Here is a 19,422-nt window from a genome sequence, read left to right on the forward strand (position 1 = left end):
TCGTGGAACAAGCTACAACTAATCGGATCATGGACACACAGATCAAGTACACTCACCAATATAATATCAAACTATATTGAGTTGTCAAAGTAGGCCAACTCCTTTCACCAGGGCAAGTGGCTCACCAAGGACCAAGTTCACCAGAAGTTTCCTCATCTCATGGAGGAACTCAATGCAATGGGGACCATTGCTTCCTAAGGGGGGGAGGAATGATCTAGGTGGATATTGGTGGCCACCTGCCAAGTCTACCTGGACCCCCACCATTGTTTCTTTCTACTTTTCAGTTTCCTTAATTGTAGCACAGTTTACTATATTTAGCAGTTTTTGGGTCCTAAACTTCTGGAGTCGTTTTGAGGCCCTAAACGACGTTTTTTGGGAAAATTAGGAGCAACATGGGTCCATGGACTGATGTTGCTCTTCCCAAAGTTTTAGTTCTCAGATAGATCTTTCTAACGAGATATTGTGTGCATCAAATGGAGATCATATGCCAAAGTTACGACCCCGGGAAATTGATGTACCAATTTACCCAAACGGGGCCCACAGTTTGTGTTTCATCTTCTAGGGTTAGGTTTTTGGATGTTTAGGGTTTTCCATTGTTTCTCAACAATAAATAGGCCTTCAAGCCTCATTGTAACATAGTTCAGAGGCATGTAGCCGCCACATCTCTTCTTAGAGATAAGCTACCATCGCCCTAGCTGGTTTATTTCCATTGTTGTTTGTAAGCATATTTCAGTATTTTACATTAATGAAATGAAGTATTATTTCCGTTGCATCTATGTGTTTAGGTTATCTCTGTAATTTGTTGCGTTCCTGTTTAAATCGGATCACTCTTGTATTTTATATATTATTAGTCCAATTGTTCTTCATAAGATATATATCATAGAGGGACTATCATGTTATGTCCAACTTTTGAACATTCAAGGCTAAATATAAGTCTAATCCTTTGGATTAAAGCAATAATTGTTACTTCATTATTGGTGGAAATCCACAGTTTTGTAGAGGAGATTAAAACATTATATTTTGGTGATCACTTTTCATGCCATTTTTGCTTGTTGAGCTGATAGGCTCATTCTACAACTCAGTATGATGTGTAAGGATGTTCGTTCATCATCAAAGTTTAAATTTTTCTCATGTCAGACAAGATATATATATATATATATATTATATATATATATATATATTTATAATATATATATATATATAGAGATAGAGAGATAGAGAATATAGAGATAGAGATATATATAGATATAGAGAGATATATAGAGATGAGATATAAATAAATAATAATAAATAAATAAATAATTAAAAAAATAAAAAATAAATAAAAAATTGCACGGTAACTGTTACTTCATTATCGGTGGAAATCAACAATTTTGTAGATTATATTAACATTATATTTTGGTGATCACTTTTCATGCTTTTTTTTTCTTGTTGAGCCAAGAGGGTCATTCTACAAGTCAATATGATGTGTAAGGTGTTCGTTAGTCATCAAAGTTGAAATTTTTCTCATGTCGGCAAAAAATAAATAAACAAAAAATGCACGGGAAGGAATTGGATCCCTCGCGGCTCATGTTTGATATGTATTTAAGATGGATCTATGTTGATTAACTTGAATTTTTTTATCTGCCAAATTAAGATTTTTACATCCTTTATGGATATACTATAATACATCCTATCTGCTCTCATGTAAGCTAAAAATAAATTCAGAAGATGGTCTTAGACATCACTGACGTTTGACCTTCTTTTCTTGTTTAACCTTCTCCCCAACGTCAGCCAGGTTATCATTTTCTTTTGAAACTTAGGTTCAGACTATACTGGTGGCCACTATACTTAGTGGTTGATCCCTTATAACCAAAATTATGAGGACTGTGGCTGCGATTTGGAATTATACTTGAGTGGTTGATCCCTTATAACCAAAATTACTAGGACAACTATAAATTTCAAGGAAAACAAATTTGAAATTTGAGATTCTAAAATACTTAGATGCCAATTGCCAAATTATGATGTCATATAGGATATGAGTCATGACTATCACAATTTAGTATTAGAAAATATTTGGAAATTCGAGATTGTAAATACCTAAATACCAATTGCCAAATTATGATGTCATATAGGATATGAGTCATGTCTTGTCGCAATTTAGTATTAGAAAATATTTGGAAACTCAGATTTATCACTTTACTATATATAATTGAAAATTTCGTTCTAGGAAATAGAATTCTAAATGTCATTTTATGGTTTTAAAAAAATTCAGAAATTTCAAAATTCACAAGTCCTAATTTTACTGTAAATAAAATCTGAACTTTTAGATTTTAAATAAATTTCATAGTTTATAGAAAAGTTGAAAAACAATATTTGATTAAGGAAGTTGTGATGAATGTGAACAAAAAAATATATGAGAGGTTTGTAAACAATATTCATCATTTCCATCAAAAGATGTTTGCACTTCAGTAGTGTAGCTTAAGGTTAAATATTGTGTTCAAAGTCGAAGATTCAAAGTAAGGTTAGATATTGTGTTTAAAGTCCAAGATTCACTTCAACAACCTAGCTTAAGGTTTAAATATTGTGTTCAAAGTTCAAGATTCAAAGTAAGGTTAGATATTCTATTTAAAGTCTAAGATTCATTGTGCTTGAAATTTGTAATAACATGAAATAAAATAAAAACAATATTTACTATGGCTTGAGATGTGCAATAATCTTAAAAGAAAGAAAAAAATATTTTGGTTTCTCTCATAATTATTATAACACGGGACAGAAAAACCTATCAACAACAAAACCTATTAGTAATTTCCATGGAAAAAAATAAATATATCAACTCAAGTTCAGTATGTTTCATCTATTAAAACTCGTGAGAATATAAATATTAAAAATTGTTTCAATATATTTTTTGGGATCAAATATGAAAATATTTTTATAATCACATAAATATTAATATATTTTTTAAAATATATTTCTTAGTTATTTTAATATAAAGATAAAATTTTAATAACAAAATTAATATTAAAAGAGGACAATTCATAATGGTACTAAAAATGTGGACTAGAGGCCAAATTTATTGTTGTTCCTCAGTCCTGTGGTTAAGAAGCATTAGTTGCGAGTCTCAAGTATTTGATCCCTATGAAATCATATTGCATGTTGATAACAAGCTTAGAATACTTAAAATTGACAACAGGGACCTCATCTCTTCATCATAAAGAGCTTGAGTTTTAAAATTTTCCTTTTCATTCAAGTACACTTTTGATTGTTGTCTGTCATGTTTTTTTCAACTCTCATTTCTTGCAGTGAATGGCACACTACAACTTGCCTATGCTCATTGAACAACATGAAAAATAGGTTACTTTTTCTCAAGGATCATTGTCCCCCTTTTCTGGCTTAAAGCAAATTCCTTTTTTTGCTCAAGTGTCTTGATTCTATGCTTACCAAAATTGAGGGACCATTTGGCTCAAGTTCTTTGTTGTGTATGGAATTTCTAAAACAAAGATATCTGAATATGTATGACTCTATAAATGTAATATCTTCTAGTTGATGGAAAAAAGGGATTATAGAAATGACCTTGAGAAATGAGACATTTTGGATTTGAACTTTCTCCAAACTTCATGATGTTTCTTTTAAGAACGAACCATTTCTTTGATAAGTTGGAAACTAATTAACTTTTTCACTACCACTTACAGTGTTTGATAAATTTGGCTATCAATTCTTAAACACCTCTTGTTCCAATACATCTACTTTGTCTTTGCCAACTTGTCTCTTTTGATGTTATGGCATATATAATATCATTGAACTATATAATCTTGGTATAGTAGTGCATCCACTAATTGTATTCCTTTATAGATAGGGTCAACGTTATCTTAGAGCATGGAAAGATAAATAGACTAGACTAGGTTATTTTTATTACAAGTCTTAATCTTCATTACAAAATTTCATTAATTTGTATTTTAATTTGGATTATATATGAAATTAAATAGCACCACTTATCATTCATATGTAAATTAAAATACACTATAAATAAATTTTAATGAATTTTAATGAATTTTTAGAAAAAAAAATATTAATTAATAATATAATTTAGATTCTAGATTTCATAATCCAATCATTTTAATTGAATTTAAATGGTGGTTTCCAATAGCCATTATTCTCTATTTTTAGTATTTTTTTTAGAAATATATCAAAATAGTGTTTTTAATTTGAGCTTTAGAAATTATATATATAATAGAGATCCATAAAACTAAAATATCATCTTTTACAATATCTATATAAAATTTAAATTTTGCCAATACATATGGTATATGGCATACATATCTACAATTGCATTCCTCATACCATTTTTCCAATTTTCATAATATTTTTCCAATTTATAAAACTTATTGGCCTCTCTTTGCACCTTTTGGAGCAATTGCTAGTGGATAAAAAAAAAAAAAAAAAACACCTTTTTTCTAAATATAGTAGTAGATATAATAATAATAATAATAATATAATTTTAAATTAAACTTTTATTTTGATTTTTTAAATATATTAAATAAATTACTTTATAAAAAATCATTATATTTTTATTTTTTTAACAACTTTTATATATATATATATATATATATATATATATATATATATTATATATATATATTATTTATATTCCAATACAATATATATTGAGGAACACTTTCTTATTTTCCTCCATTTTGATGTTTGATAATGGAATTAAAATCGGACACAAAATACATATAACAAACATCAAAACTTTAATTCCAATTTGAATGTTTAGCATCAGTTAATTAACACTTAAACATAATGCATGGATTCTCATATGTAAAGTGGAGGCATAAAAAATTGGCAAAGCAAAGCATGCAAAATTGACATGATTAAGACACAAAGGTTCACCATAACAACAACAACCCATAGATTGGATGAACCAAATATTTCTTCAACCAATCACCCTCATGCCATATTCCAAGCATGAATGTGTTATCTCATGGAACAAATCAAACAAAACCAAACCAGGGCTTCCAGAGGCCAAGCCACCCCAACCCTCAACCAGTGATTCCACCTCATAGACGTAAATCACTAACTATCACCATATTGGTATCTACCTAAGTTGTCTAGGGCTTCAGAGCATTTATTCCAACCAAGGCTTCCAGGACTAGTAACTCAACCCACAACTATTGTCGGGCTTCCAAAGAATTTGTTCAAACAGGGCTTCCAGAACTAGTAACTCAACCCACCAAGGGCTTCCAGAGCATTTTTCCAACCAAGGCTCCTAGGACTAGTAATTCAACCCAAGTTGTTATAGGGCTTCCAGAGCGTTTGTCCAACCAAGACTTTCAAGAACTAGTAACTCAAACCACATCCATAAGGAACACGAGAACCAACTAGAAAACAAAAGGAAATACACCCACAATAACATGGTTATCTAGGAAATGGAAAGGCTAGGCAAATCTACCATAAATTTAGGAAATCCTCCATGTCAATGACAAATCATAACCAAGAAGCCACATGCATGTGCCATGCATGCCAAAACTAGCAATAAAAGCATACATGCAACCCGGTACCTGCAAGAAAAACTTCTTGTAGTTGTTAATCTCAATGCCTTTTTGTGCTTTCCTGCTCTTCCTTTGCCTTCTTGCTCCAAATTCCAAGTATGCCGCACTCCTCCAAGAGTGTCCCAAGAAAACTCTAAGTTTCCAAGAGTATGAGAGTGAGAGAGAGTAGAAAATGGTAGCTCCAAAATTGAACTGACAAAAATCTACAAACTGATCCTCAGAAGCCTTTTTATTAACAAGGCCTATATTTTCTTCATTTTCCTCCTCACATGAAACCTGTGACCTTTCACCTCTCTTTTCTCATAATTTCCATTATTTTCATAAATAAAATGCCAATTAATTGTACTTTGTCTTTCCAAAGTATTTTCGATTGTCTTTGTCAATTTCCATAGCCATTTATTAATCTCAAGTGATCCCCATCACTATGTTTTTGTCCAACATTCGGCTTGGAATACACGTCCCATGACCATGGTTATTATTTTTGTCTTTATTAACTTTATTACATGGAATTTTAACCAGGGTTGTTACAGAACCCTCCCCCTTGGGGGAACACCTTCCTCAATATTCAGTGACACCTACAACCAACAATACTGTTGGAAAGAAAAAACATACTACCCATGGAGCTCTATAACTTAGCTCTATGTGTTTTTGTGTATTTCATTCAAAATTTAGTTACAAATCATAAGAATATGACTTCTAGGGGAAATTCCAATGAATACCATAATATTATTTTCCAACATAAAACTCCTGCTCTCTTGGAGGAATACAGTCCAATCAAAAATACAATTTCAATTTGAAAATTCAAGAATTCAATTTGAAAATTCAAGAGAATGTTTTGCTCACCCATTTAGATAAGATACATACTCAAATGGAAAATCTAGAGCAGGAAAATCATGAAGATAAAAGCACCCTCAAGGGTTATCAGACTTATAAATAAATGAAGTGGATGGAAAAGCTCGAGTAGGAAAATCACGAAGATAAAAGCATCCTCGAGGGTTATCAGACTTATAAATAAATGAAGTGAATGAAATGTAATTTTTATTGTTTGATTAAACACATTTAGTATTATTATGAAAGATGTAATGGGGCTACTAACATGTAATAATGAAATACATATAAAACAAAAATTGTTTGAAACTAGAATTAGAAGCTTTCGCATATATAATATGATGCTCTTAACTTTTTAATAAAAAATATTAACACTAGACATCCTTGACATATAAAATCCAAGGCAATATTTACATTTATAAGTTGGATTAAATATTAAATATATTTTTGATTTTATATATATATATATATATATATATATATTTATATATATATATATATATATATATATATATATATATATATATATATATATATATATATATATATACAAGGAACACTTCGTTCTCTTCCTCCATTTTGATGTTTGATGATGGCATTCAAATCAGATGCAAAATACATATAACTAACTTGAAAACTTTAATTCCAATTTGAATGTTTAGCATCAGTTAATTAACACTTGAACATAACACATGGATTCTCATATGTAAAGTGGAGGCATAAAAAACTAGTAAAGCAAACATGCAAACTTGGCATGATTAAGACACAAGTGTTCATCATAACAACAAAGGAGAACTTTCTTGGTTTATAATAACATGGAAAATCCAAAAACCTACCTTTCATGGCAGCATATAATTGAAAAGGATTGTGAATAATCACATCAACAACCCTAATTCTTTCCATGAAGTTAAATGAAAGATAAATGATCATACACTACTTATGATGAAGTTCAACTCCTCCCATAGCTTAGGAGCCTCCACCTTAAAATCAATGTGAGGAGAACCCAAGAGAAGCGTGAATCCAACAGTATACTAAAGTTAGGAAAATGAACACGCAATCTTGGACAACATCGAATAATAAATGTAAGCAATCATTTAGAGAGTTTTTTAAGTGCTATTGGGAACATGGTCATGGGACAAGTGGCCAACAACTCCACCACATTAGCAAAACCCTTGGAATTTTGCAACCATGTCCACAAACATTTTCACACAATTCTCACCTGCTCTATTTTAGCGAGAATGGTTGCCTGCTCTCTTTCAGTGTCAATGGTCACCTCACATTCCTGTCTTTAAGAATAAGGACATCGTTGTTCTTAAAGCCGACAAAGGTGGGGTCATTGTTATCCTTGATAAGGTGGATTATCACAAGAAGATGTTGGATCACATGTGTAATAGCGGAAGCTATAAAAAGCTTAATAAGAATCCCCTGAAAAGGATATCCAAAACAATCGCTCTAGCTATTAAGTCTAGTAGCACTATGGGTACCTTTTGCCACAAGCTTATTTAGAGAAGCCCCATCACTCCAAGGATCTATGGGCTTCCAAAGATCCACAAAGATGGGCCCCCCTAAGACCCATTGTCAACACCATAGGAGGGCCAACCTACCTCCTAGCCAAATACCTAGCCTTGAAGCTTAAACCCCTTGTTGGCCTTACAGAGTCTTTCATTAAAGACTCTTCTTCGTTTGTCAATGAGTTAAAGGGCATAAAGTTTGACCATGGGGACAATCTTGTTAGTTTCGATGTAGTCCCCCTTTACACTAGCATCCTTATTAAGGAGGCCATTGAGGTCATCAATCACCTCACTGATCCTGATACCGCTAGATTAGTAGAGATTTGTCTTACTTCTACTTTTTTCTTCTTTGAAGGGGAATTCTATGAGTATACTTGCGGGGTTGCCATGGGCTTCCCCCTATCCCCGGTTGTTGCTAATATTTTTATGGAAGACTTTGAATCCAAGGCTTTGGCCTCACCCCGTCTCTAACCCAAGCTATGGAAAATATTTGTATATGACACTTGTGTCATCTGGTCTCATGGCCAAGAAGAGTTAGATCAGTTTTTCCAGCATCTCAACAATCAATCTTCCTCCATAAAGTTTACTATGGAGCACGAAGTTGATAGGTTCCTGCCTTTTCTTGATGTTCTCATTTTGAAGAAGGATGATGGTTCTTTCTCCCACCAGGTGTTTCAGAAGAAAACTCATACTGAGCAGTATCTTCATGCCAAGTCTCATCATTTCCCTGCTCAAAAGTTTGGTGTTCTCAACATGCTAGCTACTTGTGCCCTGAGAATCTCTAATGAAAACAACTGTTATAAAGAGAAAGACCATCTCCTTAATGTTTTTCTTAATAACGGGTACAGTAGGAACAAGGGTCTTAAAGCTTTCCTTAAAGCTAGTATTTGTCCCAAGTTTAAGAAAGACAGTAAAGATCGAATCTCGGGGGTGCATCTCCCTTTTATCTATTACGATATTCCGACACATAGGAAATAGTTAAGTATAACTTGGTCTAGTATAGAGTTAGGTAAAGTGTGTTTCTTTACTATGTACATTTTGTAACTTACAATCCGACGGTCACGATATGTAGTGATCCAACGGTTCATTCTCTCCTCGGTATTACTGACACTTGATCCGTGGCTTAACACCCGATTGGTCCATGATCTCTATTTAAAGAGCATGGAGGGTCATTTTTAGGTTAACCATCCATGAGAGAAGCTTATGTAAATTTTCATTCTTTTATTAATAAATTTCCTGAAGTTGCCGCGTTGGCTCAGGGCAGTGGACTGTTTCCCTCTTTGAGGGTTTTAACCACGTCAAAATACTGGTGTATTGATCTGTGATCTGTGTGTGAGCGGTGTCCTTTGGTGTTCTGTCTGAGGAACTTACCCTGTAAATTCCTACATGGTATCAGAGCTATTTGAGGGCCGCGTCCGTTGGTGATCCAAATCTGAAGCCGGTAGAACTGCATCCGACTAACGTTTCCTAGATCTACTGTTTCTAACTACTTTCAGGCCGAGAGGACTGCTCTATTGTGTTGAGAGCATCTGTTCCAATGAGGAACCCCTTTCGTTTCATACGAAAAGGTTTCCAGTAGCCCTAGCTACGTCATTTTTAAGATCTGGAGGTATACAGTGTTTATTTGCAGTTTACAGTTATTTTCTCTCTATTTATTTCAGTTTCGTTTTATTTAGCTTTTTTTATTACCGGATCTATACATTTCATTTCTACGTATGCTCTTTGCCCCACGACTCTGTGCGATCTGGGCAAATCAGAAACAGAAAGGAAGGATTTTTCTCATGCGTATGCTCTTTTCCGCTGCGCCTTAGTGTGATCTCGGAAAATCAGAAACATTGAGAAAAATATTTAGTTTCCGGCTAAAGCTAACTTCGAGCCGCAAGGTTCGTATTTTTTGTATGTCTGTGCTGGGTTTTTTGTTTTTTGTTTTGTAGGGAAAAAGAGCTTTCTCAAAGCAAGCACGCAACCCAAAGCTTCAACCCCCCCCCTCTCTCTCTCTCTCAAACTTTTTGTATAGCTCACTTGGTCCAAAGCTAATTTATGAGAGTAGAGGTCTTGAGTTCAAGTCTCCTTTTTGTGGGGGCAGACTTTTCATTTCCGCACATTCCCACACTTCGTCGGCATCTTCATCAAATTTTCGTCAAAAAGCGATAACTTCTTCATCCGGAGCCATTTACAAAACTGTTTTTTTTTTAAACAGCCTAATTTTTCGAGATCTTTCCATTGGAACACTTAGTTTCAACATCTATAGCTACAGTTTCTGTTAAAATGGAAATTCCATGCCAAGTTATTCTTGACAACACCAACTACTTCCAATGGTGGTCCTACATTGTGGACTTACTTAGAAGTAAAGGTCTTTACAGAATAGCCTCAGGCCAAGAGACCAAACCGAAAGATGAAGATAAGGCAGCTAAATGGGAAAATAGGCAAGACCAAGCACATGGGTTGATAGGGATGTCTATTTCTCCAGATCTTAGATTCCATATTGTAGAACGTGATGCTCTGGATGAAGCAATGAAACAGATTACTAAAGTCTTTGGAATTAAAAATGAGCTTAGAGCCCATCAACTTGAAAATGAGTTGCTTACATTGGACCCCAATAATTTTTCTTGCATTGAAGATTTTTGTCCAAGTTCAAGACCCTTAGACTTCTCTTGGAGGGTGTTAAGGTTAAGAAAGAAGATAGTAACCTTTAACATGAAGTCTTTAACATGAAGTCTTTAACATGTTCTTGGCCTTTAAGGCCTTTGTTGAAAAACAATCTGGACATCAAATCCTTAAGCTAAGATCTGATAATGGCGGAGAATATGTTAACAAAAAATTCATCAAATTTTGCACTAAGAATGGAATTCAAATGCAACATATTGTTCCATATACTCCACAACAAAATGGTGTAGCTGAAAGGAAGAATCGCACCTTAAAGGAAATGGATAATTGTATGCTTCAATCTAAGGGACTTAGTCTTAATTATTGGGCAGAAGCAACTAACTTTGCAAATTACATAATAAATCGCACTCCTACTAAGGTTTTAAATAATATCACTCCAGAAGAAGCATGGAGCTCAATTAAACCAGATGTAAGTCACTTTCGTGTTTTTGGAAGTGAAGCATGGGCCCATATTCCAGATGAGAAACATAAAGCTTTAGAACCTAAGAGTGAAAATGTATTTTTGTTGGATATTCTGAAGATGTCAAAGGATAGTTATTCCTTAGTCCAATAATTTTTATCATAGAAGATATGTAAAGTTGTTTGCTGAAAATATTCGGCTAGCCTAGTTCGGCGGATGTGCCACTCTCCCTACTCTTCTACTTTAAAAATTTTTCTTCAAATGATGAAAGCGAGGATGAAAATCCTCCCCCACCTTCTCAGGATCCTCCTTCAGCTCCTCAGCTTCAAAATGGGTCCGTGCTAGTCGGGATGCAGCAGGTGATCTTGCCGTGATCCTACAGATCAACGATGTACACGTTCTCATTTGAGAGCCTCTTCTTTACTGGCTCAAGCTTCAGTGAATTGTGATCCTGACACCTTTGCAGAAGCTTCAGGCCATCCAGATTGGGAAGCAGCTATGAATGAAGAATATCATTCATTATTGGCAAATGATACATGGGATCTCTCCTCTAGGGAAAGAAAACTTGTTAGATGCAAAAGGGTTTACAGAACCAAGTATGGACCAGATGGGAAAGTTGATAAACATAAAGCTTGTCTTGTTGCTAAGGGATTTTCACAAGTTGAAGGCATTGACTACACTGAAACCCTTCTCCCCTATTGCCAAAATGAACTCTATCCACCTTGTCTTTCCCTTGCTGCCTCTTTCAAATGGGAAGTCCATCAGATGGATGTTAAATCTGCCTTCTTGCATGGGGACTTGCATGAAGAAATCTATATGGAACAACCTTTTGGCTTTATACAAACAGACTCCAGCCTTGTATGTCAGCTTTATGAACCCTTCAAGCAATTGCTCAAGCAAGCCTCCTATGCCAAAATGGATAACTCTTTTAGAAAATGGCTTCTAGGTGTCATTCTTCTACAATACTTCTACACCAAGAAAGTGGGCAAGTCTTATCATTCTTGTTCTTTACGTTGATGATCTTATCCTGATTGGTAGTGATCCCAACCTTATAAACCATGTGAAGCCTAGCCTTAAAAGGAAGTTTGAAATGACAGACTTAGGACACTTACATTATTTTCTTGGTCTTCAAGTCTTGCAATCCAAGGAAGGTATTTCCCTTTCCCACTCCAAGTATGCCTGTGATATTCTAGGCCATTTTCACATGGAAGACTGTAAGTCAGCCCCTTCTCCCTTTCAGTCTGGAGTCAAACTTTCAGTCACTTGTACTTCTCCTTAAGTTGATGCTACCTTATACCATCAACTTGTAAGAAAACGTTTGTATCTAACCCATAATCATCCTGACCTTTCCTTTGTTGTTGGCCTTGTTGCTCGGTTTATGCAAAAGCCACGTGAAAGTCATTGGAGAACAGCCAAAATAATACTTCGTTATGTTCGAGGTACAGTTCAGTTTGGGATTCATTACAGTGCCGAAGCATCTCCTCTATTGGTTGGTTTCATTGATTCCGATTGGGTTGGTGACCCTGATGATCGGAAGTCTACTGCAGGTTATGTGTTCACTCTTGGTTCAGGACCTATTACATGGGCTTGCAAGAAACAAGGTGTCATTTCTCTTTATTCAGCAGAAGTAGAGTATCGTGGTGCCATAGAAGCTAGTAAGGAAGCCTTGTGGCTTCGTCAGATCCTGTCAGAGTTTGGCTTTCAGCAGCAACATCCGACTACACTTTGGTGATAATCAGAGTTCCATTCAACTATGCAAAGCCTAGTCCAACATCAGCGTAGCAAACACATTGAATTGCACATGCACTTCATCAGAAAGCTCATCCACGACCATGTTCTTGAAGTGCAATATTGGTCAACAGATGATCGAGTTGCAGACATCTTTACAAAGGCTCTCACAGAGGCGAAGTTCACTAAACTTTGATTTATGGTTGGAGTTCAGGAAGTTGTCACTAAGGGGGGATAGGCTCTAGTGCCTCCTTCCTTCTCCTATTGTGTCATATTTGTAAATCCTTCAATCCTATCCCAAGTTGTTCTTAAGGGGGGATGTTAGGATATTCCGACACATAGGAAATAGTTAAGTATAACTTGGTCTAGTATAGAGTTAGGTAAAGTGTGTTTCTTTACTATGTACATTTTGTAACTTACAATCCGACGGTCACAATATGTAGTGATCCGATGGTTCATTCTCTCCTTGATATTACCGACACTTGATCCATGGCTTAACACCTGATTGGTCCATGATCTCTATTTAAAGAGCATGGAGGGTCATTTCTAGGTTAACCGTCCATGAGAGAAGCTTATGTAAATTTTCATTCCTTTATTAATAAATTGCCTAAAGTGGTCGCGTTGGCTCAGGTCGTGGATTGTTTCCCTCTTTGAGGATTTTAACCACGTCAAAATACTGGTGTATTGATCTGTGATCTGTGTGTGAGCAGTGTCCTTTGGTGTTCTGTCTGAGGAACTTACCCTGTAAATTCCTACATCATCTAGGGGACCACTCACGAGATTGTGAGAATCCTAAGGAAGCATAATGTTCCCTCAACCTTTAGACCCCTTAACACCATTCATAGCTCCCTAAGATCTATAAAAGACCTTGTTGACCCCAAGGATATGAAAGGTGTTTATGTTATTCCATGTTCTTGTGGGACCCCCTATGTTGGTGAAACTGGGCACTCTATTAATCAGAGGATTCATGAGCATGCAGCCGACATCAAGCATGGGAGGACCCGGTCTTCAGCTTTGGCAGAACATGCGGAGAAGACTAAGCATCATATATGCATTGAGGAGGCCCAAGTTATTGCTAGGATTGCTCATTTTTATCACTGTAAGTTTAGGGAGGCCATTGAAATTGAAAGGAGGTCAAGTAATCTTAACAGGGATGACGACTGGAAAATTAGCAGTTGTTGGATCCCTGCCCTTTCCTCTTACCCGCCCCCTCTTTATCTTTATTTGTTCCTTTCATTTTACTATTTTCCTTTCTAGTTTCAATGCCTTGCCTCATGAATTGTTTGAATTTCCTCTGTGTTCCCTTTTCTATTTATTTGTTGTTTTTCCTTTTTTGTTATTTATTTGGTATTTATTGCCTTTATTTATTCATTATTTTTATTAATATTATTATTATCATTTATTTTTAATCCTAATTTATCCCATAATATTTCCTATAATAGTATTAATATAAGTTTATATATATTTTATTTAGTTTTAAATTAAAAATAGGATAACAAATTTTCCCTTAATAATTGTTTATTATGTTTAATTTTCTAGTTTAGGTACATAAATTTTCCTAATATATATTTTTATGTTTTTATTTAGTTTTTATTAAACATGATATATATATTAAATAGGTTTATATATAAACATAGCTAAAATAATTTTAGTTAATTATAAGCATATATATTTAGTTACATATATATTTAAATGATTATAAATAAACTTAATAAAAAAATTAGCTAATTAATTAATTAATTAATTAATAAACTTTCCCCTAACTCTTCGTCGAGTCAAATGTAGTTGTGGTCCTGTCAAATGTAGTCATTTATTTTGGTCAAAAATAGTCATTTCTTTCTATTCATTTGAATGGTCGATCTCTCTATTTAACTTGTTTCCATGATCTGATTCTTCCTCTTGCCTTGACGATGAACCACACTTGTTGGATCGAAATGCGTTGATAAATGAACTTTTATGTGATTATCACCAAAAACATGTCTCAAAAGCTTGATATGGATCACAAAAGCCTTAATTCAATAATTGTATCATTTTTATTATTAAAATACAAACTTATTAAAAATATATTATTGTATATTTATTAAAAAATTATAATAGTTACAAATATTTAAAATAATAATAATAATAATAGTTCATGATGCTTAGAATATATGATAATGGGGTGTGTTGTTAAGTCATTTCGTGATGTGTGATGTGAAGATCACCTGTTCGAAAATCAGTGCCAAAAAATTTCGTCATGTTAAGGGTTGGTGTGGCCCAGGCCGAGTGTGATCCATGAGTTATTTTGACGGCTTAGATACCCTTGGGTCGGGGTTTCTCAAGCCACAGGTCAAACCTGATGTAATCTTTGATGAACTCAAACCACTTCACAAACAAATAATAATAATAATAATAATAATATAGTTATTTAAAAGTAATATTATTGTTGATGATAAATTTCAAAATTAATATTATGTTATTAATTTAAAAAGTCCATAAAAAAATAATATTTAATATTTTCCTTAATTAATTAATTAATTATAATATTTTCAAATATTATTTTTTAAAATTAAAAAAAATGTTTTTGTGTTTAAATCTACTTTATCAAAATAAAATAAAAAAATAAAAAATTTAACTAAGATCGATTTAAAAATATAAAGTATAATATTATTGTTTAAAAATTAATGAAATTAAGTCTAATATTCTTGTTTAAAAAAATGAATAATTTAATATGATTTTTTGTTTTTTTTTTCAATTTATTTACTATGCTTAAATAATAATAAATAATAAATAATAAACCCTTGGATGGGGTGACAAACAAGTGGAGGGGGGAGATGGGCTATTATTGTCCCACTTGTTTAACAAATTAGGGGATGTGGGTGTGCCGGTCCCACTTGTTTAGAACGCTAGAGATGTGGCAGCACACCCACATAAATGTTTTAATGACGAGACACTACAATAGGAGGGTGGTAATTATGGCCTACCATACCATGAAGACACTAGTATTGAAATTGAGTTGTTTGGTATTTGATATGTATGATAATTGAGTTCTCGCACAAGTGATGGTAATGGGAGTTACGATATCATCCATGGAAATTGTAGGAAGGTTGTCTACAAAGACGAGAATTTAACATACACCGAAAGTTGTTTCCATCTTGCTCCTACTGCAATGACTTGAAATTGTAATGTTGTTCTAAAATTTAAAATTGCTTCTAGTTCATTGTATCCACTCCTCGAGAGGTTGGTCAACGCCTGGTCTGCAGTAAGGCTCAGGTTCACAACTTTTATTTTATCTCTTTCCTTCTTTGGGTCATCTCTATTGGTCTTTCCCTCCTCTATTCACATCAACTTTTGCTTTCTTCCTAGGCCTCCCTATGTTTCTCCTATCCCTAGTCCTTTGTTCTCCCTAGTCATGTTGCCTCTCATTACTTCTTTCTAGCTTATTTTGTTGATTGTTCTATTTTATACGTGTTCTCTCCATAAGCTACCATTCTAGTGTCTCTCGGTGGTATTTTTCTTGTTGGAGCTTGCCTATTTTCTTCCCCCTCCTCTTGTGTTGACATTTTATGGTTACTTCTTGGGAGGGTCCTTATGTTGTGGTGACACTTTTTTAGCCACTTGATTAATGTGGCACCTTCCCCACTTACTTGAATTCATTAGTATGTCCTAGCATCTACCTAAGTTTTACTATTCTTTGTTAAAATTGGAAACTAGGGCCAAACTCCATGTGAGTCATCTTATTTATGGCAACTGATAATTTTCATGGATCTCTCTCATCGAGAGGTGTAGGATTGATCTAAAGATCATCCGATTTTGATAAGTATCCATGGAGTTATGAATTTATTTGTGTTACAAGACAATTTGTCAAGGTCGGCCAGCAACCAAATAAACCCCACATGTGCTCAACGCTTTAGTATAAAAGGAGATGACTTGAGACTCATTCTACAAACACTTCTATCTTGACTTCTCTCCACTTGTCTTGGGTTTTAGTGGAAGAGAAATCTAGGAGTGGAAGCCCTAGATGTTGGAGGAATAGAGGCTGCCCTAGCCGTAGCAAAGAAGATAGACCAGCAGAGTTATGGAAGGGTTCTATACACTGCCCAAAGGAGTCTAGACGCAATCCATGTATGGAGAAATATCACGTTGGAGGAGGCCCTACTCAATCTTCCATAACCACAGGTCTGCCTAGCCCTAAACTAGTTGTCTAAATCCTAGCCACAAAATAATAGTGAAGAGATCTAGACAACGTGATATGGAGGAGATTAAGGAGGTTGAGGGAGGCCTTAACAAGCCCTAGCCGCAGTCATAGCTAGAGCAAGGAGGGGCCAAGACAGCGAGGAGAGAAGGGACCGTTTTAAGGGCTAAACAAGGCAAGCAGCCAGGCCGAGGAGAATAAGAGCAATACGCTGTTGTGGGCATCATTCTATGGAGGCAACAACGATAATATTGTTGTTGTACTGGCTGCAAGCCTAAGCACACAGCTATTATTGTGTTGGAGGTGTTAAGGGCTAACACACAAACTATGGAGGCAACGTTGCTAGGGCAGAAGCTTGCCAAGGTGGGCCGTAGTCCTTAAGGGATTGTTTATGGATTGATAGTTGGGTGTGTAAGGCCTTCCAAATGCCGTAAACAGTCACCATATAAGCAGCAGTGAAGGCAACATTGGAATAGTAGTGTTATGGACAGCAATAAGGTGACATACTGCTACAAAGATGCTTGGGATAGCAAGGTGACATATTGTTGTAAAGATGCTTGGGACAACAAGGTGACATAGTGTTGCAAAGATGCATGGGACAGCTAGCTACATAGTGCTGCAAAGATGCATGGGACATTTGGGCTACATAGTGCTGCTAAAAAGCATGGGACAACAAGGCTACATGGTGTTGTTAAGATACATGGGACAACAACAAGGTATGGCAAGGCAAAGTGGGACAACAGTTGTGACATGGCAACAAAAGTACATGGGACAGCAGCAAGCATGGATAGCATGGATAGCAATGGTAAGCTTCGTGATGATAGCACATGAGACATGTTGTATGACAACATGGTTCATCAAATGACACATGGGACAGTAGTGCAACATAAGGTGCAGCAGTATGATGTGTATAGCATGGTCATGATGTCTAGTATTGTGATGATGGCTGCAGCATGGTGCAACACAGTGAGGTTCAGAATGATGATGAGATGCAACATGATGATAGGTGAAGGAGTTACCTTGGAGAATCTGTTGAAGCAACATGTCCTCAACTGATCTCATGTATCATCTTCTTAGAGATGATCTATGCTCTTATCTACATAATTCAAAGTGTTGACTTATGTTATAAATGTATTATCTCTCTCTCTCTCTCTCTGTTGAACTATTGAAGAAAATATAAGAAGAATTGATCAAGGGTTTCACCACATTGGGGTTTTTCCCTGGTTAGTGCCACATCTTGTGTCCTTTTGTCTTGGCTTGTCTTCTGCAATTTATGTTTATGTTCTATCTGCAGTTTACTTTAATGCTGATATGATTGCTAATCTGGAAAAGATATTGAGCTAACTGTGAAAATTGAAATAAATTTCTCTAAGAATAGAACGTGCCTAAAATTAACATGGTATCAAAGCTGAGGTGAAGACAAAGCCGAAGCAAGAGTGAAAGAGAAATCACCAAAGACAGTTCGGAAAGGACAAAAGGATCAATGGATTCCTCATCCCTCTTCTAATTCACCAAGGATGAAGTCAAAGAAGAGAATATTATCAGAATGGCACAGCAGAAGCTTCTAATGGCCCACCTAAAGATCACTTCAATGGGAAGTCTGGATCTAAGGGTGGAAGGAAAGGAAAATTCCATGTTTATAATAAGTTTGGCCATTATGCGAAGGAGTGCCTGAATGGCAGGGACACATCACTTGATGATGATAACAATCATTCCAGGGACATCTTCAATGATCAGAGGAATGACATGTAATGCAAGTCATCAAGGATACAACTCGCTCTTCAAAGAAAGAAAGGAACCCCAGATATGAAGAATCAAATGTTGTTTCTGATAAGATAAAGAAGCGTTATCTTGTATTGGCCCTCTCCTCGAGGTTCTATGGGATTCTGGTTTATTGATTGTAGTGCTTCAAGGCACTTCATCGAATAGAAGGGTGCTCTCTCTAATTTGGTAGAGATGGAAACAATCATGGGATTATAATTGGAGCTGATGCCACCTATCTTGGAAAGGGTGTAGGGAATGTTACCCCTGAATTGAATGAGGGTAACTCGATTCATTTACGAGAATATCTCTATGTACATGATCGCAAGAAGAACCTGGTGTCCATTTCAGCAATGGAAGTCAAAGGTTTCAGGGTGGTATTCATCGATGGAAATGTACGTGTTTGAAAATATAATTTTCAAATATGCTTTTACTCATGGGTTCAGGGTTGGTAATTTGTACCAAGTTGTAGGAAGTCCATTGGGGACCATGTCATTTGACACATCTCATCTATAGCACTAGAGGTCTACTTATTGTGGGGCCCTACCCGATGTGAGTCAAATGGTGATAGGGATGCCTAAATTCAAGAAGAGCATGAAGGTACATGTATGAGATGTACCAAAGGAAAATCTTGCAAAGGGACCATTCCCCTCATGTAGCAGGTCCATAGGTTTGGAACAAGGGGTTTGAGATTCATGATCGGGAATCTCATGTGTTCTGGTGGAATAAAGCCCTCTATGGCTTGAAGCAAAACACCCTGGGCTTAGTATGAGAGGATTGATAGTTGTTTGATGAAGCTGAGATTCACTAGGAGTGAAGTGG

This window comes from Pinus tabuliformis, chromosome Q, assembly GCF_031772625.1.
Source record: "Pinus tabuliformis cultivar Carrire ecotype Pingquan chromosome Q, CPIR1, whole genome shotgun sequence".
In the NCBI taxonomy this organism is placed as follows: Eukaryota; Viridiplantae; Streptophyta; class Pinopsida; order Pinales; family Pinaceae; genus Pinus; species Pinus tabuliformis.